The 24,078-nt window shown below is 55.7% G+C and overlaps 2 protein-coding genes across 2 annotated transcripts in view; one reads left to right on the forward strand and one right to left on the reverse strand.

Moving 5' to 3' along the window:
* SIDT2 (SID1 transmembrane family member 2) overlaps positions 1-10,856 on the reverse strand; it is a 207,468-nt gene extending 196,612 nt beyond the window's left edge. The window contains exon 1 of the mRNA XM_068172103.1: positions 10,850-10,856. The gene's annotated coding sequence lies outside the window, so the exon portion shown is untranslated. The remainder of the gene's footprint in view (positions 1-10,849) is intronic.
* ZPR1 (ZPR1 zinc finger) overlaps positions 1-24,078 on the forward strand; it is a 437,500-nt gene that overhangs the window by 100,740 nt on the left and 312,682 nt on the right. The window lies entirely within an intron of this gene.

Consider the following 24,078-nt stretch of genomic DNA (forward strand, 5'->3'; position numbering starts at 1 on the left):
GGGGGATATTATCCCAGGCCCCTGGCTCTGCCAGGTGTGCCTGTGCTCAACAGGCTGGCAGGGAGGAGGAGGAGGGGTGCGGGAGAAGTAAATAGGTGGAATGTTTCTTCTTGGGAAGGGGGAAAAAAGCCTCCATCACTGTTCCACTTGACTGCAGCCTCCCGCAGGCTGTTTCATCTCATATTATCTAAGCTCCAAGGGGGTGTCCAATTTGAGGAACAATAACTATAAAGTCATTTTCGGTCCCCCGCTGTGGCACAGCACATGATAGCCTGTGTAAAGCAGCAAACAGCCTCGCTGGCCGCGCCGCCGAGCCGGGCTGGGGCCGAGCGCGGGGCTGCGGGGGGAGCCGGTGCCCGGCAGCCGGAGGGACCCGCCGGGAGCCCGCGGCTCATTTGGCACCGGGAGCAGCGCAAGGGCACGGTTTGACCCGCCGGCTCCTGCGGCGCTGCCGGGAAGGTCACCGGGGCCGCCGCGCCGGCTCGCACCGAGCTGATTGCAGCCGCTGCCCGGCAGCTCCGCAGGGTCCCTGCCCCGGCATCTTCCTCCCGATTTGCCCCCGAGGTGCCACCGCCGGAGCGGCGCTGCCGAGGTTACACCGCTGCGATGAGCCCGGTCAAGCCGATCTCGCCTGCGGAGCTGAATCAAGAGCAGGAAATTGGAGAAAATCCGGCAGTTTAGTGTCCTGGGCTCAGCGACGTGCCCTGCTCCTCCTCGGGAGGGGTGGGGGGCACCCCGGGCTGCACTCCCAGGGTGCCGGGGCAGCTGGGGGGCAGCGCTGGGTGAGCCGGGAGCTGCCTGGCCACGGGGATGCAGCTCTGCTCCAGCTGCTGGACTGGACCAAGGATCCACCCCCTGGCAGGGGGGTTGCTGCTGAAAACACGGGATGAGCAGCTGGGTTTCCTTTGCAGCTGGAAGAGGGTCCCAGGCCAGGAGCCAGGTGGGCTTGGGAGCCTCGTGCTCCCTGGAATTGGTCCCTAGCCCGGCAGTTGCAGGAGGAGGCATCCACGAGCCCCCTCTCTCCAAAGGTGGATTGAGAAGAGTATCAGGAGAGCAAATAATAGTGGATACACCTGGTACATGGGATTTGGAGCAAATCCTTCTGCAGGCACACTCTTACTAGGGCTGCTTAAAGAATAAATGGAGTCAAAATGAGGAACTCCATGACAATTGATATGGATGTTCTACACAATTCAATACTGGGGGAGAAGGATGAACCTATTACAGTAATTAACTTGTTGCACATCAAAGCAAATGTGCTAAAGCAGCTTTTCTATGCAGCAGTTCTATTCAGTGGAGGAAGAACCAGTAAAATAGGGGGAATAAAGTGTGCCCTTCCTGCTGTCACTATCCTCTAGTTTCAAGGATCTCTCCCGAGGGATTTTAAACCTGTGATTGACTGCAAATCCCTCTTTAGGCCCACTGGGACTCCCACGAAAGCCCCCATGGCTGCTGGGAAGGTGGTGGACAGAGCATCCTCATCTGTTCAGAGCAGTCCGGTCAGGCTGGATCTAATTTAAGACAGAGTTTGAGAAGAGGAGAAATAGTAGGTGCCAGGGACTTTGGGAAGAGCAGAAGTTTTAATTGGCTTTTATCTATTAGTTAATCAGGAAGTATTTCAGTGACAATTAGGTCACAGCCTCTGGCATATCTGTGAAGCAGCCATCCATCATTAGCCCTACCTGGGCTTGCAAAGTGGTATTTATGAGTTTCCAACTGGTGAAAAAGCCCTTCTAAGAAATTAAGGTGAGAAGCACACTCTTGACCGTGGGGGGAGGGCTGTCAGCCGTGATTGATGGCTGGGAGCGGGGAAGAACAGCTGTTTATTGGGTCCAGCAAGGTCACAAACCCTCTGTCTGTCGGCAGCAGCTGGTCCTGGAGCGAGCTGGGCCGGCTTTGTCCCGCAGGGCTGTCCCGGAGCGAGGCTCCAGCGCAGACGTGATGCTGCACCCTCCGCCCTGTGTGGCATCCCACGGGAGGGGGCTGGCAGCTGGCGTGGCACAGGGCTGGAACGTGCTGGCACAGCCTCCTCCCTGTGCCCGGGAGCTGGCTGAGCCCGGCTCTCCGCAGGCTGCTCTGAGCCTCTTGCTGCAGGGCGAGCTGCATTCCCCGAGCCGCTGAGCACGCCTTGCTCTGAAGGAGTGGGTTTAGCACAGCTCTGCCCCGACGTGCTGAAGTCCTTGGAGCCCAGGCGGCTGCTGCTGCTGTCATTGAGGAGGGGGACGGGAAAGGGAGCAGCGGGGGTGACCCTGCTGTCCCCTGGGAGCTGCGGCTCGGGCAGAGCTCGGATGGACAGAAGCCATCCCTGGTGGGTCTGTGCAGGACGCAGGGACAGCAGGGAAGCAGTGGCCATGTGAGTGAGCCTGTTTCTTCTCCCTGCCATGATTCTGATGGAAGAAATGTTAACTGGGCATCTTATACACGGTTTGTTCTCATCCTCCCGGCTCTCCGAGGAGCGGCGGAGGGATGAGGCCAGGAGTGAGCGAGGAGCAGCCGTGAGCCCGATCCCAGGGATGGAGCCGTGGGTCTCCAGGTCTCCTTGGAGGCAGGAAACGGGCAAGGGAAGAACAGCCTGAGCCGGAGCCGAATTACCGAGAAGAGGAGGGGATAATCACATGGAAATTGCAGGTGAGATGAGGCCGACTTGGCTTTCGGCAGCCCTGGGATGAGCTCAGGCACACGAGGTTCTCCTCACCAAAACAAACACTCGGCTGCCGAGGCCAGGCAGGCAGGAGCCCTTCTCTTTTAATTATCTGCAGCGGTGGAGGCTGCTCAGCTGCGAGTGTATCGAGCTGCCGGGCACGCTGGGTACATCCCTCCTCCAGGTTAAGTGGTAATTACACCTAATTAGGAGCAAATAAATATTTTATATGCTTTGGACTACTGCAAGTGACCAGCAGAAGCCTCTAAGTGGTGGAGAATTCCTCACCAGCTGCAAGTCCTTGCTGCAGCCATCCCGCAGGGTCCCCTCAAAGGACACCACGGGTCTGGTGGCTAATGCCTGTAAATCCTGTGCGCACCCCTGGAATTCCTGCGGCAGCCTCTCTGTGTCCCGGGGATTCCCCTGCCTCCGCTGCTGGCCTTCACGGCGTCCTGGCAGGGAGGAGGGCGCAGCACCGCAGCTTTGCCTTGATTACGTTGTGTTCTGCAATAAACAGCAGTGAGTGTTCATTATTATTTAAACACCCGTGCTTCCCAAGCCTTATTTGGGCGGCGTTTTTCCACAGCATATGTTGGAATTTACAGTAAGTGCAGCCGCTCTACAGTCAACATTTGGTTTCTCTCACCCACAGACTGCAGTGCTAATTAGGGGAGGCTTCCCCTCGTTATCCCGGGGAGGTCAAGCGCAGCAATTTGCATTTTGGAGAGATCCGGGAGCAGCGGTGGCGGAGCTCATCCGGCCGGAACGAGGCACTGAGATCCCGGCATGGGGCAGAGTGGGCTCAGGAGCTCGGCACAGCCGCGGTCCCCAGGAGCTGGGGCTGGCCAGGCTCTCCCAAATGATGCCACATGGTGAGAAGGAAGAAGGGGAAGGAGTGGGAGTCTTCATCTTGGCTGGAGGGAGAGATCACAGAGCCACAAAATCATTCCACAGAAGTCCTCATCGGGTCCAAGCTCTGACTGAGCACCACCCTCTCCACTAAACCGTGGAGATCTCGCTCCTGAGCTGCCTCAGCCCCCCTGCACGTGCTCCTCCGAAGGGAAATGTCAGGCTTGACTGCAAAGCTTTGTACCCACAGCAGCCAAGGAAGGGCTGGCAGGGCTGCTGTGGCTGCCCTTGATCCTCTGCCCTCTGGCATTGTCCTGCTTTAAGCTCCCCAATCATTCCAGACTGGCCTAGGAGCAGGGTAAATACGGGCACCGGAGCCTGTCCCGATGTGTTCGCACAGCCCGTGGCGCACAGCATCCAGGCACAGGCTTGGAGACTGCAGAATCAAATGAAACCTCCTCCCCTGAGCCACCTCAGAGGGACACAGAGCTCCCTGTCCCTGGTCTCCCTGGCTGCTCCAGCAATTCCACCTCTCTCTGTGAGCACCCACAGCCAAAGGAAGGCTCCTCCTGGGCAGGGTCAGCCCTGTTCCTGGCTCCATACGTGCTCTCGAGCTGCTCTCAAGCTCTATTTAGGTATTTCCACATTAATTCCAAGGAGAAGGGCTCAAAAGTTCAGAATGGGAGAGAGGGATCTTTGATGTAGGAGGCTCTTGTCTCTGAAAAAAGCTTTATATTATTATGTAAAACATAAAGGGCATTCGTTAGGAAACTGTGCTGCTTAATTTAGGAGCTCTGTCTTCTCAGGCTCTCCCCCCTCCTTAGTTTAATGAGTGAAGGGGAGGCAGCATTGCTTGGGAAATGAACTTTTCACTCCCAGGCTCAAAGAGGGGGACTTGTCATGGAACCAGAGGTGACACCACAGCCTGGTCTGGCCCTGAGCAGCAGCGAAGGTGATGAGGGGGGACTGGAACCCATGGGTGCCCATCTGCCCCAGCCCTGGGAGAGGCGGGCGATGCCTGGTGAGCATCCTGTGTGCACCCCCCATCCTGCCAGGCCACCAGAGACCCCCGAACAGCACTCCAGAGCTGCTCCCCTGCCAGGCCCCCCCACCCCAGCCCTGCTGGCACCGCTGCCAGGGGTGTAATGAGAAAAGTACACCTTCCCCCCAGGATCAATAGGGTCATCTGGGGGGGTCACCTGATTGGAGGCTGCTCACCGAGCGCCGGCACAGCCGGAGCCCAGCCGCAGCACTTGAGCCCGGCTGGGAGATCATAAATCACATTCTGAGCCTGGCACAGCCTCCCCTGCTCCATCGATCGCTGCCCTGGCTCCCGCTGCACCAGCGAGCAGGAGAACACCGGGGACACAGGAGCCCAGCTGAGCCGAGCCGAGCCGAGCTGTGCTGGGCAGGTGCTGCTCCACGCTCCCAGCAATTGCCTCCAGTTGTTTTCCTTAGCAAGGGAATAGTTTGCTTTCAGAAGGGAAATTCACCAGGGTTTGCCGCTTCATTTGTTTGTTCTGGTGCTGGCTTTGGAAACACTCCGAGGATGTTGGCAAAACAAAAGCTGATCGGATGGTGGGGCTGGGCAGGTGGGGGGTGTCACCCTCCTCATCCTGCCCGTGCCCTGCCAGGGCGCAGCAGCCACAGTGAGCACTGGCCCTGCATCCCCAGCCCTCCCTTTGGGGCTTGGCCTGGTTTCCAGACAGGGCTCAAAAGCCCAATGCAACAGGAAACAGCTCTTCCAAATGAAGGAACATTCCAGTGCTGAAGGAGGGAGCCCTCCTGCCCCAGGGCTGCTGCCCTCCCCAGCCAGGTCCTGCTTCATAAATCCAAGCCCGAGTGATTTAGGAATGGCTTTGCCACCCCTGCAAACTGCCCACCACTGCATGGCCTGCTCGAGGGCAGCACTCCCAGCTGTGCTGGGGGAAAGGGAGCAGGGGCTGATGCACATTTGCTGCTGTGTCCTCGAAATAACACCCAGAACATGCTGGAGAGCCCGTGAGCTCCCTCAGATGCACCCAGAAGGATTGCTGAGAGAGGAGCAGCAATAATCACCACAACCCAAAGACAAAAAAAAAAAAAAATCAAAGGCTAATCCTAAAAACTCTCCTTTAATCTTTGTGCTTCCAGATGTCATCTCCCTTTCATCTAGGACTTTGCTGTTCACTACAGTTACAGAAACCACAAGGCTGAAAGAGGGGAGGAAAAAAGAAGAGATTAAATTAATGAGCAGGTAAGCGGGTTTATCATTTTGTCTGATCCTTCCTTCCTTCCTGCTAATTTCTCTGAGCCAATTTGGGAGGCAGAGCCTGATGGTAACTTTGCCACAGACTGTTGTATCCCTTTTCTTCCTTACATCATTTATCCCAAGGATGATAATGTCTGACTTGTGGAGCTGCTCCGAGGGCCAGTGCAGCGGGGGCGTGTTGGCAGAGAAAAACATTTGCCTGCATAAAGATAATGAAACGGGTACTTTGGGCTTCTGGAAGTTCTGTCTGGGCTGTGCCGTAATTAGGCTGTAATGAGCAAGGGCACAAACACTGGGAATGTGGGAAGGGCTGGCAGAGGAGCACCAGAGCATCCAGGAGCTGAGCCCGTGCTGGGTCTCCCTATCTTCCAAACACCGAAGGTGTCCTGGGTGGCTGCAGCCACTCCCAGCTCCCAGCACAGTACCCAGGGAGCGGGGTGGGCTGCCAAGGGCACGGCACCGTGGGCACACCCGGCTGGAGCGTCCCCTCAGGGTCACCGTGGGCAGGGGCGCCATGCCGACGCCTTGGGAAGAGCACGCTGGCCCATCCTGGATCCCACGGCTCGTTCGTCCAGCGGGTGAGTAGCCAAACGCGAGGCGATCAATCAAGCCTCAGTGGAAGCACTTTGTGCCCAGGGCTGGGCTGCTGCCAGGCCGTGAGCGCCGCAGGAGGAGCGGCCGCCCTGCCCGGCCACCAGTGCGGCAGGAAAGGAGCCCCGGAGCTCAGAGGTGACGTGGCCATGGCCACTGTCCACCACCCGTGGGGATGGGGGCGGTGGATGCCCCTGCAGTGGGGCCTGTCTGGCCGGCTGACAAACCTTTAGCTCGTTAGTTGTGAGCTGGAAACAGGAAACGAGCTGGTGCCAGGCGTGCGGATGGCTCGTGGCTTTCGGCCTTCCTGAGCCAGGGCAACGGCCTTAATTAATTGTCTTGGGGCCCTTGTCATGCCGTGGGTCAGTACCCAGGCCTGGGCAGTGGTCACCCAGCCTGGTTAATGTCCCTGCTGTCCCTCCCTCCCCGCTCCCTCTCCTGCTCTCGCTGCCTGTCCTTGCACGGCTGCTGCCAGGGAGGAAGATGAACGCTCGCTTAGCAAAGCATTTACCAGGAGGGCACTTCACCACCAGACAGGTGGGTTCATAAATCCTCTGGCCCCTTCCAGACAAGAGCAGATTACTGCCTGCCCTCGATGAGTTTTGCTCAGAATTGAATTACAGGCTCTGCATAAGACCCTGTGGGGACAGGTCCTGCTCAGGGAGCCACCTGCATCCTCCCACGCCATGGACGGGCTTCTCCCCTGCTCTGGCACCATCCCCCTGAGCCCCTGCAGCCCCGGCAGAGGCAGGAGGAGGGGCCCCAGCCTGCTGATCCTGGCTGTGGCCACAGGCAGGGCTGGGGGCTCTCTGAGAGCCACCCCGTGCTTGGATCCACACTCAGGACCAGCTCCTCTTCCTCTCCTGAACTTCTCTTCCTAATGATGTTTGCTCCAAAGCTGTTTTCCCCTTGGTTCTTTCCACCTGCTGCCTCCTTCCAATCCAATTAGTGCTTTGTTGGTGGTTCCTTGAATGTCACTGATGGTGTCCGTGTGCCCCTGGCTTTGAGGTCGGTCCCTCAGCCCCCGTGAGGCACTGTCTGACCCATCCCTCTGTTTCATCTTCTCTTGCTGGTGCTGCCTGGGCTGCTCTGAAGTCCTGGAGCTGACTCCAAAGCAGAAAGCTTTTCAATTAAGAAACTTTTATTTTTTTAGGACTCATTAAAAGAGAGAGAGAAAGAGAGAGGGTTATTTTTTTTCTTCTTTGTGGTAATTATTATTAATGGCCTTTCTTTTTAGCAGAGGTTTGTTACCCCGGCGCAGGAGGGGAATGCTGGCAGGCTCTGGCACAGGGGGGTGTAACTGGAAGTGACGGGGAATGATGTCTCCTACATTATTTCATTAGCAGGAGAGCACATCTGAGGGAATGCAGATTCCCAGCTGCCGGCAGCTCCTGTGCTGTGCACCACTGCAGGGCTGGGGAGAGGAGGAAGCTGAGAGCTGGGCACAGAAAAGCCTGGCCGTGCCTCCATCCCGCACACCTCCTCCTTACCTCTGGAAACAGCAATCCTCCGCTTCCAGAGAGCCTTTAGTCCCCGGGCAGCCCTGCCAGCACACCCAGCCGAGCTCCCAGGACCTGAAGTCGACCCTGCCCCACAAAAGCCATGCCCCAGCCCCTCCCTCCATCCTCTGCAGGGTGTCCCCCTTTCCCTGGCATCAAAGCATCCGTGCAGGCACGGCGCCGTGCGTGACCCACTTTTGTATCCGGAGCAGCCGCTGCCGTAGGAGAGCTGAGCCCGTAATGCTGCAGTAATCCCGGGTGATCAAAGGCTCCCACATCCACCCCCGGGTACAGCGAACACAAGCAGGGCCCGGCGGAGGGGAGCTCCGGGCAGGGAGCTCGTCCTCTCCGGGCTCCCCGGCGCTGCGGAGCACAAAGCAGAAAATGGGACACGTCTCCAGGCTGAGCAGGATGGCAGCTTGTGCCAAACGTGCAGCTCCTCTGCTCCTGGGAAGAGGGGACCGCCTGGGGTGGCCAGGGCCAGCGGTCACTCTCAGGGAGAAGTGGCTCGGGGCTCCTGGGGAGGGAGGAGGTGCCACTGCTCTCACCGTGCTTCCTTGTGGTGACCCCGTGGCTTTGTTCTGCTTTGGATAAATCCCATTTTCTGAGCCAAATCTGCAAAATGAGACTGCACTTAAAGAAATGAAACCCTTCCTGTGCCCCGTGCTGCCTGAGCATTAGAAGCAGAGGCAGCGCCATGGCTCTTTGGTGGCTGCGACTGCAGACTCCAGGGATTGACCCCCACCCACAAATGGGCATCCCCTGCCCCCCTGGGCTCTGGCTCTCCTCATCTGGGGGATCCTGGTCCAAGCTCTCTGCAAACCCAGGTGGCATCAGCTGCCTCAGGATGGCTTTGCCACAAGTGACAGCAGAGAACTGCTGTATTCTTCTTCTTTTATGATCTTTTTAATGAAAGCTGAGGCTCTGGAGAAGGATGGCAAGGCCTTTCTCTGACCCCACCAAACTCCCTCATTGCCCTTCAGGGATGGGCAAACACCCAGTGATAAACACTCGGCTAATGGGCACGGCTCCACATCATAAACATCACCTCCTGCTCGCACTAATTGTCCTCCTTGTCACTGCTCCTTGCACGGTGACAAACGGCTTGGGTTTAATGGAGATCGTCTTTCCCTGCCACTCCTAAGCCATCCCTCAGCCAGGGATGAGTCACAGGGAGAGGCCCAGGCGTGCAGGGGAGCAGCCCTTGACAGAGACTTCCCGTTCCCTCTCCACCTGTGTCATCCATAACAGCCAGGCCAGACCAATTTTTCCCGCAGGCATATTTTCCCAGCCAAAGCCACTTTGTTTCCTGGAGTTGGAGCAATATTTATCCTTCCCTGTGCTGTAAGATCAAGCGAGCGCTTGATAGAATTAAAAGGCAACTCATTTAAAAGCAATGCAAGAGCAGCAGTTGGATTACCTGGGAAACTCATGGCTGCAGGCTCATTTTCCGGTAATAATTTGCTGTGGACTTAAACTATGACCTTGTGCTGCTTCTGGTGGAGCAGAACCTGGCCAGACTCACAGGGCTCAGGAGATGGATGGGTGCCCAAACGGTCCCAGAGTCAGGAGTCTTATTTGCAGGGCTCCTGAGAGGAAGTATAAAGAAAAAAAAAATCGAATCCCAAGTGCTCAGCTGAAGATAAGGAAAAAATCCCCAACCTGTTACAAACTTCAGAGCTCTGGAAGAGGAGAAGCCGAGCAGAGCAGACGTGTGGCAGTGAGAGCAGCAGAAAGGAAAGCGTTGACCTCTGGCCCTGGCAATAGCGAGGATTTCTTTAGATATAAAGAAGAAAGAAAGACTGTGATTGCTGGTAATGTGCTGTGAAAGAAACATTTCTTCTCGGCCTCCAACCTGCCAATTGAAGCGTGAGCTGAGGAGCAGGACACGGCACAGGAGGCTCCGAGCTGCTGCTGCCGCCCCAGCGCCGGGGCCTGGCTGGCACCGCGTCCCGCAGGGACCCCGCCAGCGTTCCAGGAACAGCAGCAGAGCAGGCAGCGCCCACCAGGCACAGCCCTCGCTGCCCCAAAGGAACCGCAAAACTTGTCACCTGCCTTCCCCACCCTGGGACAGGTGTGCTGGTCTGGCAGGACGCAGTGATTGTCGCACCAGAGACTTTGTTCTCCCTTGGAAAACAAAAAAAGCACCAAGATTTACCTGGAAGGTTTCTCAGGAAGGAAATCAAACAAACTCCTAACAAATCCCTCTTCAGAAATTATCTCACTGAGTTAATGATGTAAGAAGACTGCAAGATCCAGCTGGGTGAAAAAAATCTTCCAGCTGAGATTCTCTAACAGCTTCCCGTGGTGAGGAAGTTATTAAAAATCCTGCCCTGGAGAAGGGCTCCTCTCCCTGTTACCAACTCCCATCGCCCAGGTGATGATTCAGAGATTTTCTGAGGTGTTTTCAGTAAAGAAAACTGATTTATAAAATAATAGTAAAAAAAAAAACCCTAACTTGGCTGCTCTGCATGCTTTTCCCTAGTCTCCATTTTTTCAGCTGAAGCTGCAGTGAAACGAGAGTCATTTCCCGTGTTTAAACCAGTGGGTTTCGTGTTGGAGTGCCTTTGAGATACCTGCTCTCCAAAACAGATGGTAGTACGGAATAAAAACAAGGAAAAAAGACAAGGAAAGGTGGCATTTGGCCACTCCAAGGATACCAGGGAGGACCAGAAGAAACCAGCTGAGCTTGGTGGGGGTAAAATCTGCTGGTGCTGCAGGATGGCTGCGGGAGCAGTGCAGAACTGGCCACCCAGGGAGGGCAAAGAGCCTCCAAGGCTGAAGACCCTTTTCCCCCAGCGCTGGGGTACGGGCTTATGCTCCCCAAGACCCCCTGCAGCCCTCCTCGTCCTGCAGGCAGGCAGGGGAACCGTCCTTTCCCACAGCACACCCACCCCGCTGCGGACCCATCCTCGGAAAAGCCACCACGTTCCTACATCGCGGCATTGTGCGAGCTGAGCGTCACCCACAGCCAGAGCAGCGAGAGGCTGCAGCCTGAGGGGCACCCGGGCTGTGCACAGGTGATGGCAGAGCCCACAGACACGTTTTTTCCCTAAAAGCCATGTCCTAGAGCTTGCAGACGCGTGTCTGGCAAGGGTCCCCGGCTCCCTGGCTGGGGGCTGCAGCTAATCCCTGTTAGAACATCCCAGGGAACCTGTCGGGCTGTAAATCGCTGCCTGCTGAGCACCCAGGGCACGCAGATCGGGCATAACTTTACTCCAGAGAGCCAATTAGTGCAAATCTGGCCTGGTAATTGCCGTGTGATCAGGCGCTGGTATCTCCGGGCAGATAAGGCTCCGGAGACCTCTGAAGGCGATGGCAGTGGTTCTGGTGGCCTCACCTCCATCCCCAACGCCTCTGGCAGGTGCAGCCTCAGGCAGGGAGCGGGGAAGAGCCGCGCCCGTCCCTGTGCTGCTCACCGGCTTCCCTCTGCTCCAGCTTCCACCGAGCTGGGCTGACAGAGCCCGGTCCTGCTTCTCCTGCTGCAGGCAAGTTCCGGCGGGCAGGATTTATCTGCTGGGGATGAATCCATCCCTGGAGGAGCACGGGGGATGCTCAGAGCCCAGGAGGAGGGAGGCACCCAGAGCTGGGGAGGTTCTGAGCCTCTCAGTGCTTCCTTTGTCCCGGCCACGGGGGAGATGTGAGTGCTCCAGCCACGTCTGTGGTTCGTGCTTCCCTTGATGAGGAGGGAAGGGACCAGAGCAGATCTGACTGTGGAGGAGAAAAGAGGATTTTGGCACAGGACGGAGTGCTGGGTGGGACTGTCAGCCACATTCCCTGAACAGGAGGGAAAATGGGGCCAGGCACTCGCACACGTGTTAGAGCTGCTCATGTCTGTGCAGCTGACGCCTCTGAGAGCAGCGCATCACCCCTTTGGTGAACCTCAGAGGGGTTTGCAAACTGTCCCAGGCTGCTCCCCTTGTTCCAGCCCCCAACAGCGGGATGAGCTCATCCTTCCCACGTTATGAAACCTGCAGCTGAGGCTGTTGGGGTAAGTCTGGACTCATTCTGAGGAGGCCAGGGGATATTTGGATAGAACTGGCTGGAGTCATCGTTATGAAACCAGGAGCCATATAACACCAGGAACAGAGCAGTAAAGGATCCTAAACCTCCCTGACGGTTCTGGTGGTTAATGTCTGCCTGTAGCTTAATTACACCATCAATTCCATTAAATAGCCCAGTAACAACCTGGAATTTAATGAATACATAGAAAAGAATAAATTGGACTCACAGTGTAACTGATATTCAAAGGAATCAGAGGAAACTAAAACAGAGGTTCAGTTTCTTTTTAGTGAAAGTAGAGAAAGAAATAAATTAAAATTAAAAGTTTGAGCTGTAGCAGCAGTGGCTCCAAACCTGTGGTGCCTTGGGGTGGCCCTGCCCAGAGGCTGTGACACCCCATGCAGGGCATGGACAAAAGCAGAGGCTCCCAAAAAGGGACATTAGTGTGGCAAACCTGTGTGCTACCCCTTGCCTCAGCTCCCCCAGCATGGAGCTGACTGTGCCAGCACTGCCAGGGTGGTCCTGGTGCTCTGCATCCTCTCCCAGGGTACACGCACATCCCTTCCTTGCCTTGTCTTTCTTAACTCCACGCTTCGGTGGAAGAAGAAGAAGTGTTTGCTTTTTTTTTTTTTTTTTTTTTTTTTTTTTTTTTTTTTTTTGCTTAAATAACCACACACTGTTTGCTCTCGAGGTGTTGAAGCAGCCGGAGAAATTTCCCCTGTGTTGACGAGGAGCAAACAGTCCAGCAGAACAAGCAATGTTTGCACAGGAAATCCAGAGGTGTCTCGGTGCATTCGGAGCTGCGGCTTCATGGAGAGGGAACCGCGACCCTGCTGGCTCTGTGTCACGGTGAGCCTGACTGGAACAAGCCCAGGACCGCCGCCTCCTCCTCCTCCTCCTCCTCCTCCTCCTCCTCCTCCTCCTCTCGCCACGAGCAGCCCGAGCCGGCGGCTGCTCCCATTTCCAGGCAGGGACGCGCTGCTGTCGGCGCGGGGCACAGGCAGAGAGCAGCGGCCCCTCCTGCGCTCCCAGGCTGCAGCCCAGCCTCCCTGAGCGCTAGCCAGGCTCCAGATGCTCCCAGCGCCCGAGGGGAGCGGGGCAGAGGCGCGGGCGGTGCCCCGCTCCCCGCCCGGCTCCGCGCATCCCCTGCGGTCCCCCTTCCCCCCTGGGGGCTCACAGCCACCCCCAGCCCCTGCGCTCGCCACAAGCCGCTCCCGGGCTCCTCCTTGGCAGATGACACTGGATTTTTCGCTTTAAACCCAGCTGCACCCCGTGTTGGCTGACCGCTCGGCATGTGCACAGAGGGACGTGCCGCTCCCCAGCCTCTCCGGGGCCACCCCGGGGCTGCGGGCACCGGGCGGGGCTGCGGCTCGGCAGCTCCTGCCTTCGCTGCCGGCTCTTCCCTGCCCACCCCGGCACGAGCTGCAGGCAGGGGGGCGGCGTGGGCAGCAGCCTCCCCCAGCCCTGCTTTGCGGGTATGATATCCCTCTTGCCGCGGCCGTGGCGAGGCGGGGATGCGGCGCGGCGGCGGTGACCGATGCGAGGGGCTGATTGCCTGTATGGCGATGCTGAAAGGGGTCGCGACTCCCTAAGTGCTCGTCAGGATGAAGGATGACAGCCTCAGACAGCGAGACACTTGCCTCCTCTCCCGCAGCTAATGAGTGCTCTGGCGGCCAGGGCTGCTGCTGCTTTTAGTTTACTTTCCCTTTGTTATTTCTCTCCCTGCTTATTTGTTTAATTAATTTATTTGTTTTAGGTTTCTCCCTCCTTTCTGCCCCCGACCCCCCCTCCATCCTTTCCCTGCTTTCCCTCTGGCTTCTGCAGCTATTTGTGTTGGATCCCGAGCAGTTAGCACTCTGAAAATTTAATTAGGCAATGGGATGATCCTGAAAGCTGAGCGTGTGCTGGAACTGGGTTCCCCTGGCCCCCGCCGCTCTCTCCTAAGGCCACTTTGCGGTGGGCAGGGGGACACAGGAGCCCCCAGGAGAACACGGGAGCACTCCCAGCCCTCGCAGTGGAGGAACCGGGATGAGATGGAAGCGCGTTTGTCGCGCGGAGCCTCTTCTGGAAGCAGGGGTGGAATTAGCTGGACGGAAGGGGATCCTGATTTCTCTGCTGACGGGCTGGCAGGCGGCTCCCCAGCCAACATCCATGGAGATGCCTTCCACTCCAGGCCCAGGATGGAGAGGGGGGAGTGCCGGGTCGGGCTCGGGAGCTGCAGACGAGGGGGCTCGGGTGCTGGGGTCAGAGAGGCGCTGAGTGAGGCTCGGGGGAGGAGGAGGGGATCTCTCCAAATCTGGCTTCTTGCTCTTCCCTGAAGTTTTGCCTCTCTGCCTTTCAGAAATGAGCTTTACCCGGCTTCCGAGGGCTTATTCTGGGGACGCTGCCCTGGAAGAGCCCCCGACCTCGGCGTCCCTTCCGTGCCCCCGGGGCCCAGACCAGCCGAGTGCTCCCGGGGACATGGCACAGGCTCCTGGCAGCGTCACCGGCGCTCCCAAAGCCCCAGGGGCGGGCCCAGGCACCTGCAGGCACTGTTCAACACCACCTCAGCGCATGGCAGGTTTTCCTTCCTGCTCCGCTTTGGGTTTTGGTTTCCTGCCTTTTCTGATTGTATCTTTTTCCTCCTCCCCCTCATTCCGAGCCCCAGGGCTGGTCCTGCCCCTGGCCAGGACATGATCCCACGTCCTGAGGCATCCACAGGGAGCTGAGGGAGGATGAGGAGTTGGGAGAGATGCCATGGTACCCGGGCAGAGGCAGAACTCCCCAGGCACCCCCATCCGTGCCCTGAGGAGAAGCTGCCCCAAAGCAGAGAGACCCCATCGGCCCCTTTTCAAATCCTGTTAGACAAATGAGTGCTTGAGGAGCGGCTGCCTTCCCTGGATTTGCACATAAAGGCTTGGAAGTGTGAGCAGGCACTAATAAATTACTCCCTGGATTGATAGTTTGAGGTGCTTTTTTTTTTCCTACTGTAAAACAAGTAAAAATATGCCAGGCTCATTCTTGCCTTTTTTTTTTTTTTTTTTTTTTTTTTTTTTTAAAGGATCGGTTAGACTCAGGGACTCCAGAGTGAATAAACTGGGATTTATGTCCCCGTCAGTCGGATCCTTAAACTTCCTAAGTGCTTAAAACATACACATTTTAACTTGAAAAATTACCAGGTTTGTCTAAAGGAAAATTTCAGCATAAAACAGGAAACTCATTTGAAGGGAGAAATTCTCCAATGAAGCGAACCCAGGCAGTCATAAAAAAGTTAAACCAGGCATAAAGGGAAATGTCAGATGTGTGGGAGAGCCAGATGTCTCTCTATTTTTCTCTTTTTTTTATATTTTTATAACCTAGATCAGATTATAGGAGAATATATGAATGTATCTCACAGGGAGGGGGATGCGGCGGGAGGAGGAGGATTTCGTTCCCAGCCTGTAACTTGCTGTAACGTGGAGCACTCTACAAAGAAAAACATTTTTTTATTTCTAAATAAAGCACTTTAGAGTGACACATTTATTGCTGGCAAAGAATTACTCAAATAAGAGACATTGTCAGCTATTTATTTTAAAAGCTTTTTTTTTTTTTTTTTTTTTTTTTTTGAGTTTGGGGAAAGAAGAAAGATCAAAACCCCTTTCCATTCTTCACAATATTTCCTTAAAAGCTTTAAAATAAAGTGGGGTTTTTTGGCTCCCGGGTTGCCTTTTTGGTGTCTCCAGGGCTCTGCAGCACGGGGGAGCCTGCCGGGAGCTGGAGCGTGGCGATCCCACTGGGAAGGCCGGGATGCAGCCAGGGCTTTGCTGGGGCTGCCCCCCGGACTCTGCTCTTGCCCCAGCTGCCGCCGTGGGCGTTTTCCAGGGAGAGACAGAAATGGGAATCCTCTGTCCCAGTGGGGACGCAGCAGTCTGTTCCCAGAGCTGGAGCTCCCAGGGCTCTACTGCAGGCAAGGCTCCCGTGGGTGCCTTTACGCAGAGCAGTCCCCAGAGCCTCGGGAGCTCCGGGACGGGGGGGAGGGCAGATGCTCCTTTCCTGGGAACGTGGCAGGGATGCCACGGCGTGCGACAGTGCCCCTGGGTCCGTGCCGATGCTCTGGGGCTCAGTGTGGGGTGAGAGGTGTCGGGGTGGGGAGAGGCTTTGGGAGATGAGATCCCGTCCGTGGGCACGGCTGGGAAAGGCGCTCTGGCTGCCGGCACGGCCAGAGCGCGGGGCAAACGCCCAGCCCGGAACGTTTGGGAGCCGTGGTGCTTGCAGCAGGGCCGGGCGATGTGAAACACCTCATTACACGGCTCCAAAACCGAGCCCTGTCTGCAGCCAGGGCTTTTAGTGTCAGTCCCTGCAGGAGCAGCACCATTAACGCGCCCGTCAAGGCTCCCCACTTAACCTCTCCACCGGCGCAGTTTCAGCGCCTTCCTCAGCCTGTGACATGTTTCTCCTCTCCCTCCTGGGGACAAAAAGAGAACGAAAATAGATGGCAGGCTGCAGAGAATGTCCCTGGCTGCCCATGGCAGGTGTGGCTGAGCCCACAGAAGGGCATCCCTGGATCCCGGGCGTGGCCAGAGCTGCTCCCCAGGGGGGGCTGGGGCAGCCCCCTCTGTGTGATGGAGCCCAGGGGGGGCTCAGGAGCCCGGACCAGGTGGAGATGCAGGAGGCCAAGGGATCCTTGCCTTGCCCTCCCTTCCCTGTCTGACTCCAAACCACCTTTCATTTGTCCACACTGCTTTGGATTTGTTGTTTCATTAGCTTTTCATCTCAGCTACTTTCTTTCCCCCATAGATTATTCTATTCCTCTTGCTTTCCCCCTTTTCTGTTCCTTTTGCTCTATAATTGGATCGTTTGCAGTTTATAGGAAGGATGAGAAACAAAAGGTATTGACAACGTGAGCATTCAAAATTATATGTCAAGCTCAAAAAAAAGGAGATGAAAAGAAAATCTGGATCCTCTTTCTTTGCATTCTGATTTCTGAACTTGCAGAGCTCATTAGTTTCCTGTGATTGGGGTTTTTCTTTGTCTGTGGAAACCAGAAACCTACTTTTAAGAAGAGCTGTAGTCAGTTGACTCCAGTGATGAGAAACAGCAAGGTAAAAGCTCATGGTAAGTGCTCAGCATTAAACTCCTTCTCTTCTCTTCTCTTCTCTTCTCTTCTCTTCTCTTCTCTTCTCTTCTCTTCTCTTCTCTTCTCTTCTCTTCTCTTCTCTTCTCTTCTCTTCTCTTCTCTTCTCTTCTCTTCTCTCTGTCACAGTTTTACATCCAGGCCCAATGCTTTTTCCCACTGGCCCCTGAAAAACACCACCAGATATTCCCTGGAAGAAAACAAGTGAAGATTTTATTGTGGATCTACTTACCAGCAACTGTCCACCAGGGTGGCACAACACAAACCCTTATTCCTAGAGGAATGGGAGCTCCCTGTAAACCCCAGCTGCAATTCCCAACTTCCAGCCTCACTTCCTGCTGCCCCTTCAGCCAGGCTCCGTCCCCAGAGCTGCTGGGGCTCCGGAGCTGGGCTGGGAGGCAGGGCTGGAGCACGGTGCTGGCTGCATTCGGGACGCCCTGCCAGCGCCTGACCAAGGCTCAGACCAATTACTGCTGGCGTGAGCCCAAGCCATCCATCTCAGCAAATTTCCCTCCAGGGGCCACCCCATTAGTAGCAAATAACTAATTATTGCTGTCAGCTTTAATAAAAAAACATTAGTTGAAAGATATTCCCCCCCTTCCCAACTTTCCATTGCTGTATAAATTACAGGAGACAAAACTAACTTCTAAATTGAGTAATTCCAGACATTTGTCAGACTCCAAGAAATGCTTTAATTAGCGTTGGTTAATAAAGTGTTTAGGTAATTAGGAGAACATTTGTCCTGCCTGTGCAGATTTTTTTCCTCTTGCTTACGACAACTCAAAAAAAAATTAATTGGAGTCCAGGCTTCAGGAATTACAAGGCTTTTTTGGTGCTTTCTTGGTGAGACCGTTAATGATTCTAGGGGGAGTTGCCTCTAGTGATTGAGTTCTGGAATTTTTCCCTCCTCTTTCCGGCTGTTTTGTCTGACGTGGGGAGCAGGAGCTCTCGGGGGACGGATCAAAGCCAGCCCCAGCAGCTGATTCCCCGCGGGGCGTCGGGCGGGATGCGCTCGGGGAGCTTCTCTGTCTGCAGCACGCGTGCCAGCGCCAGCGTCGTTCTGGCTCTGCTCCTGGGCCGAGACGCAGGAGCTGAGCTGAGCTGCCAGCCCACAGAGCTGTCACCCCGCCAGAAACCGGCACTGAAACCCCCGGCCCCCACCCTGCTGCTGCCGCTGACAGCTGCTGCCGTGGCGACAGTCCATGGCAGAGCCTGTGCCCCATCCATGGCTCATCCTGCATCCCCTCCACGGCACAGCCTGTGTCCCATCCATGGCACAGCCTGTGTCCCCTCCACGGCAGAGCCTGTGCCCCATCCATGGCACAGCCTGCGTCCCCTCCATGGCACAGCCTGTGTCCCATCCATGGCACAGCCTGTGCCCCATCCATGGCTCATCCTGCATCCTATCCATGGCACAGCCTGTGTCCCCTCCATGGCACAGCCTGTGCCGCTTCCATGGCTCATCCTGCATCCTCTCCATGGCTCATCCTGCATCCCATCCCTGGCACACCCTGTACCCCATCCCTGGCACGCCTGCATGCCCTGCAGCGTGTTCAGGAGCCGAGGGCAGCCCGGCTGCTGGAGGAGCCCAGCTGTTTGCCACGAGCAGGATTTGCAGCAGGCTGCAGGAACCAGGCCCTGCCGTGGCTGTGAAAGGTCTGTGCTGGGAGCAGCGGGGCTCTGAGTGCCGAGGGGAGCTCTGAGTGCTGCAGAGAGGGCAGGAGCACCGAGGAAGGGATGTTTTTAGCAGTATTAGATAACAGGGCTGCAGAGAGGTGGCTGCTGGCAGACCTGCAGCAATTCCTCTGGACGAGACCACAGGGCAGTGAAGGAAGCCCCGAGGCGAGCGCAGAGTCAGGCACGGAGGTGAGGCTCTTTCCTGCTCACCGAGTCCACACTCCTCTTGAGGTTTCCACCTTGCACTTGTGCTGCAGGAAGCTCTTCTCTGCTCTTGAAACAGCTTCTTCTGCCTCTCTGTGCTCAGTGGGCTCTGGCACAGCTGCTGGAGCAGCCAGCTGAAACCAGCTCCACTCATCGGGCTGTGCTTGGTGCAGAGCAAAGGCGCAGATGCTTGTGCTTCAGATGTTAAAAATTTAAGAACTAGTTAGTCTTGAAGATGTCCTCATGGAAAGGTCTTCATGTTGTGAGTTTAAAAAACCCCGTGTAGCTCACATCCTGCCAGCCACTTCTAGTGGGAGCTGCATCCTGCTGTGGTCCCGGGGTCGTGTCCTCACCAACTGCTTGGCATCAGTTCCTGCAGCTCATCCAATCAATGCATTAAGTGACTCTGCAATTAATTTTCTCGTCTGGGTTACAGGAGTGTGGGAACCATGAGAAACATGCAATTCTCTGGTCTGTTTCGGGCTCATCACAGAGGGGTCTGTTTGCACCATGCTCTGCATCCCTCAGGCTTTGCAGCCTCACAGTCCTTAGGCTCCCTCTGCACAGAACCTGGGCTATCCTGTGTGTGCCTTTCTCCATGGAGGAACTCTGTGCTCCTGGTGGCTCACTCCCTCTGGGGAGAGAAGGGCTCGGAGAGGCTGCTTGCCTCTGGGATGCCTGATGGGAATCCCAGCTCCAAGCTTTGGGTTTATGCACAACTGGGAGGACACAAAACTCTGCAGAGCCCTGGCAGGGAAGGGCAGGATTCCACTTCTGGCCCCTGAACCAGCTGGGCAACACAAAGGCTCCATGGGAACCAAAGCCAGCACTTTGCCACCCTTTAACCCGTGGTGATGTGTCACTGATCAGCACATTGGTTCTAATAGCTCCCCAGGCAGATTTGGGAGAGCAACGAGTTGAACATAAAAAATCCCTTTATTATTGCCATTTTGCTTTTATATACCCATCAAGCTTTCATATTTAATCTCCTACATCACAATAGCTGATCATTTTTAACATTTGACATTGATAAAGTGCCCACTGCTATTATTCTGACATACTATAAAACATTACACCCATTTGCGATAGAAAAGGCAAAGAATCAATACTCAGCCCCATTTTCCAGTGCAGCAGTAAATCATGGGGAGACTAACAAATTGTTTTAAATATAAGCACCTTCAAGACCAATAAAGAACCCAACAGATCCCTGTGCACTGTCACAGCTGTCAAACATCTTTACTGCTAAATGGACACTGGGGGGTGGCCCAAAAGAGCTCAGCCCAAACCCGGATCCCCTGGGAGTCAGACCTGGGGGGCCTTGTTGTGGGATGTGCTGTGAGTTGCTTTGGGCAGCTGGAGGGGTATCAGGGCTGCCTCACAGCTCACCTCTGGCAGGGCTGCAGGGTCCCAAACCCAGCAGCTAAACCAGGTTCAGGAGGTGAAGCTCCTGGCCCAGTGGTGAAAAGAACCTTGCAGCTCCCAGCTCTCCCCAGCCCATGGCAGGGCTGCGAGGTCAATCTTTCCTGGAGGCGGCACAGAAAACGTTCCCAGAGCGTTATTTTGGTGAGCTGCTCGTGCTGGAGAGCAGCGACCTTGCTGTGGGCGAGGGCAGCCCTGTTTTCCCCGGCTGCTGCTCCTGGGGGTGGTGTCACCACGGTGTGTCCGTGGGCTGGAGACCCGGGGCACACCTGGGGGCTGGCACCTCGAGCCAGGGGAAGGCTGGGTCAGGCATTGCCTGACACGTCTCCTGTCCCTGCTGGCACATCTGGGGGGTTTGTCAGTCCTGGGGCTCACCTTGTGAGTCCTGTGAGTCCTGTGTGACCTCCGCCCATCCATCTCCTCCCCGTGCTGCTACCTAGTCATGGAAAGGTAAAATGAAAGGAAAAAGTGAATAATTTTACATCTGAGGTGATGTAAACCTTGTGTGCACAGTTTAAAAATGTCTCTGGCACATCTGCTGTCAAAGAGCTCCTAAATAACACGGTTTACCTGGGTTGACTGATTTACAGGAACGGGGCTCCCAGACCCCAAGGATGACATTTTAAACACATCTTCCTTTCATTTGTAAGGGATTAAATGAGCATGTTTTGACAGGATTGATCAGATGGAGGTTCAGACGATTTCTCTTTGCAGCTTCAATCTATAGCTGGTAGAACCGAGAGAATATTCCTGTGTCTCATTACAATAATGCACGGCTGGCACCTCTGGAAATGAATGTTCAGGGAGTTCCCTGTGCCAAGGCTGCCCTGGAGAGGCGTTGGCAGCGTGGGCGATGCAGACCCTCGGTCATGTCCTGGCGAGGGAGGTTCATCCACTCCATCCCTGCACATTTATTTCGCACCAGCCCCTCAGTTCTGTGCTCTGAGAGCATTGCTGAGCCACACCGTGCCTTTACCAGCAGCTGGGAGCACAGAGAGGTTCCAGCTCCTGTTTCTGCACAGGAAAGTGTTCCCTCCTCTCCCTCCTCGCTGGAATGCTCTCCTTGTTCTCACCAGGAACTCCATCTCCAGGGGGCTGTGCCTGCTGCAGGTGGGGATGCCCCAGAGCCTGCTTTTGTCTTTTAATCCCTCATTCTGCAAAACATTCCGAGGCTGTGGGCACTGAGGCTTGATGGCAGGGGCAGCTGTGCCCCTGCAGGATGAGGCTATTGGAGTTTATGCTCTTTGTTTCAAATTCACTGACTCTGTGACCACTGGTGTGGGCTGCCTGCCCTGCATAGCCTTAGGAAAAAATAAAGGAATCAAAACCATCTTTGAATTCAGGCCAATGTCTCCAAGCCCTGAAGCCTTGGAATATCCAAACTGGCTTGTTCTTGCCCCAGAAACGCTCTAGCCTTGCAGTGCCTGGCACAGAAGGGGCAGTAAATCACTGAGTGCTCCTTATGGAGATGGGGATTTGCTGATCTGGCAGAGGCAAAGGCTCGGTGAGGAATCACCAGACCTTGGCAGGGCTGGGCTGCTCTGGTTCTTCCCACACAAGTTGTGTTTTCCCCCCTTGCCAAGCCGCGGCCAATTGTGATGATGCCCTTAGGCCCTTGGCCAAATGGGAATGGGAAAGGACTTTCCCCCACCCTGTTCTTGGCTCGGGGACATGATTTATGTCCTCCCTGCCTCCTTCCAGGCTTAGGAATCCCTTACCCTGGGATGGCAGGGGAAGGCAGCAGTCTGGGCACTGCCTGGCAATTTGCATTGCTGCATTATGCATGGGCAGAAAACACAGGAACAAAGCGCGAGGAGCAGGAAATCACTGCGGTGTTTTTAATCTGAAAGGTGAGATCGAAGAGCTGTTTGTAGGCTGCCTTTAATGGCCCTCGATTGGCAATTAGTGCTATATTATCACATATCTTTAATAGAATATTGATGCTGTTGGCAGAGATATAATCCCAGTGTCAAGAGTAATTCCCCTCTTTCCAGCGTGTTGCACTCATTACGTGAGGGCCCAGCAGAGGCACCCTGATCAATCAGGATCAGCACTTCCACCATGGCTGAGGGCACGGCAGGGATGCATATTCATGATTATTAATGATTATTAATGACCTGCCTGGGGAGGGACGTGCCGGCCTGGACTTCTGCCAGCTGCAGGGTCGGACCCAGGGAGAGCCTCGGGGACCCAAGGTGCATCCCAGATCCCAGGGCTCTTCCTGGGAGCCACAGCACAGCCAGGCAGAGCTCCTGGTTCACTATTCATTACCTTGGGCTGCCATTGGAAAGCAGGCAGAGCAAGAACAAATACCAAACAACAGAAGTCCATCTCCATCCGCAGCGCTGTGAAAAACGGGAAGTTAAACAGAAAATCAATGCAGATCTGTTAATTCTGGGCACTCCAGGGTCTGCTCCAGAGCAGAGTCTGGCCCTGGTGGGATTCTGCAGCTGGATCTCCCCTTGGGCACGGGCATTTCCATGGCATGGAGTGTCATTTCCACAGAGCTGCAGAGCTGCACCTTCACAGGAGGCTTTTCCTCTGCTGGAGCCTTTTTTCCTCTGCAGAAAACCTTGAACTGCTCCTTCTCCCCAGAGCCACAGCCCCAGCAGGATCCCTGGGGGGGTCCCAGCCCTCCCCTGGGGGTGGTTCAGCAGCTCTGATGGATGTGGGAAGTGCCTGATCCCAGCAGGGCGATGGCAGCCTGCTCCTGGCACACCCTCAAGCCAAATGTCATCCTGTGCACGAACGGGACTGATGGCAAAGGGCACCACAGGAGGAGGGGAGAGAGGAATTCCAGCACTAATCCGGACCCCGAGAGGATGCTGGTGCTCCCTGAACAGGACCCTGCTGCAGAGCTGAGCTCAGCAGTGGGTCCTGGAGGAACTGGGATTCTCTGCAACCTCAGCACTTCTGTTTTTCACCAGGATGAAAGAATTTGATTGCTGCAGAAACCACTGTAGCGAGACAGCCATACACAACATCCCACACAGGAGACTCATCCGTGGATCCCCAGACCCTGTGAGCTTCTGGATTGGTAAAATGGCTTCTGGGGAGGACTGTGAGGGCTGTGTGGACTTCTCTTTCCATGGAACCCAAAGTCCTTTACCCAGTTTTGGGCAGGCTGTCCCTTGTCCCCCCACTTCCCTCCACCAAGGGGAGCTGCAAACCCATCTCAGAAGGGAGGATGGTCCAAGCTTTTGGAGCTCCTGGTGTGGTGTCAGCACCACTCCCCCGGGGCCATCCCCGCAGCCGTGGCGGTGCTGCCTCCGGGGCGGGCTGTGCTCCAGGCTGACCCTGCCCTGGGACCCAGCACTGCCCACTCCCTTACCCACAGACTCTGCTGTGAAGAGAAGCCGTGGATGCTCCTCCATCAGCCACGTGGGGCCACCTCCAGGAGCCCCACATCCACTGGAGCTTTACCACTTCCATGTGTTTTCTCCCTGATTTATTCCTCTTTTCCCTTTCAGTGCCTGCAGCCTCAGCTGAGGCAAAGAGCTGAGGGTGTGCTGTGCTCCAGCCATGGGATTTACACCCTCCTGCTCCTCCTCCTGCAGAAACTCTTCCAGAACTCCCTTGTCTCTGCTGCTTTCTGCAAGGCTTGGAGGTGCGTGGCCTCAGCTCCATGGATGTGAAAGGGAAAGCTGGTGAAAACACACCCTAAGTGGGATTCAGCAGGCTGGAAGTGCTTGTGCAGCAGCCCAGCACATGGGACACGAGCCATGGCACAGCACCCCACTCCCAGCCAGCCAGCAGCACCCAGAGCTCCTGGAAAACTGGATTTGCAGTCTTTAAACAAATCCTGGAGATGGGATATGGTGGAAGGGGAGCCACTACCAGGAGACTTCAGCTT

Source organism: Anomalospiza imberbis, chromosome 24, assembly GCF_031753505.1.
Source record: "Anomalospiza imberbis isolate Cuckoo-Finch-1a 21T00152 chromosome 24, ASM3175350v1, whole genome shotgun sequence".
Classification (NCBI taxonomy): domain Eukaryota; kingdom Metazoa; phylum Chordata; class Aves; order Passeriformes; family Viduidae; genus Anomalospiza; species Anomalospiza imberbis.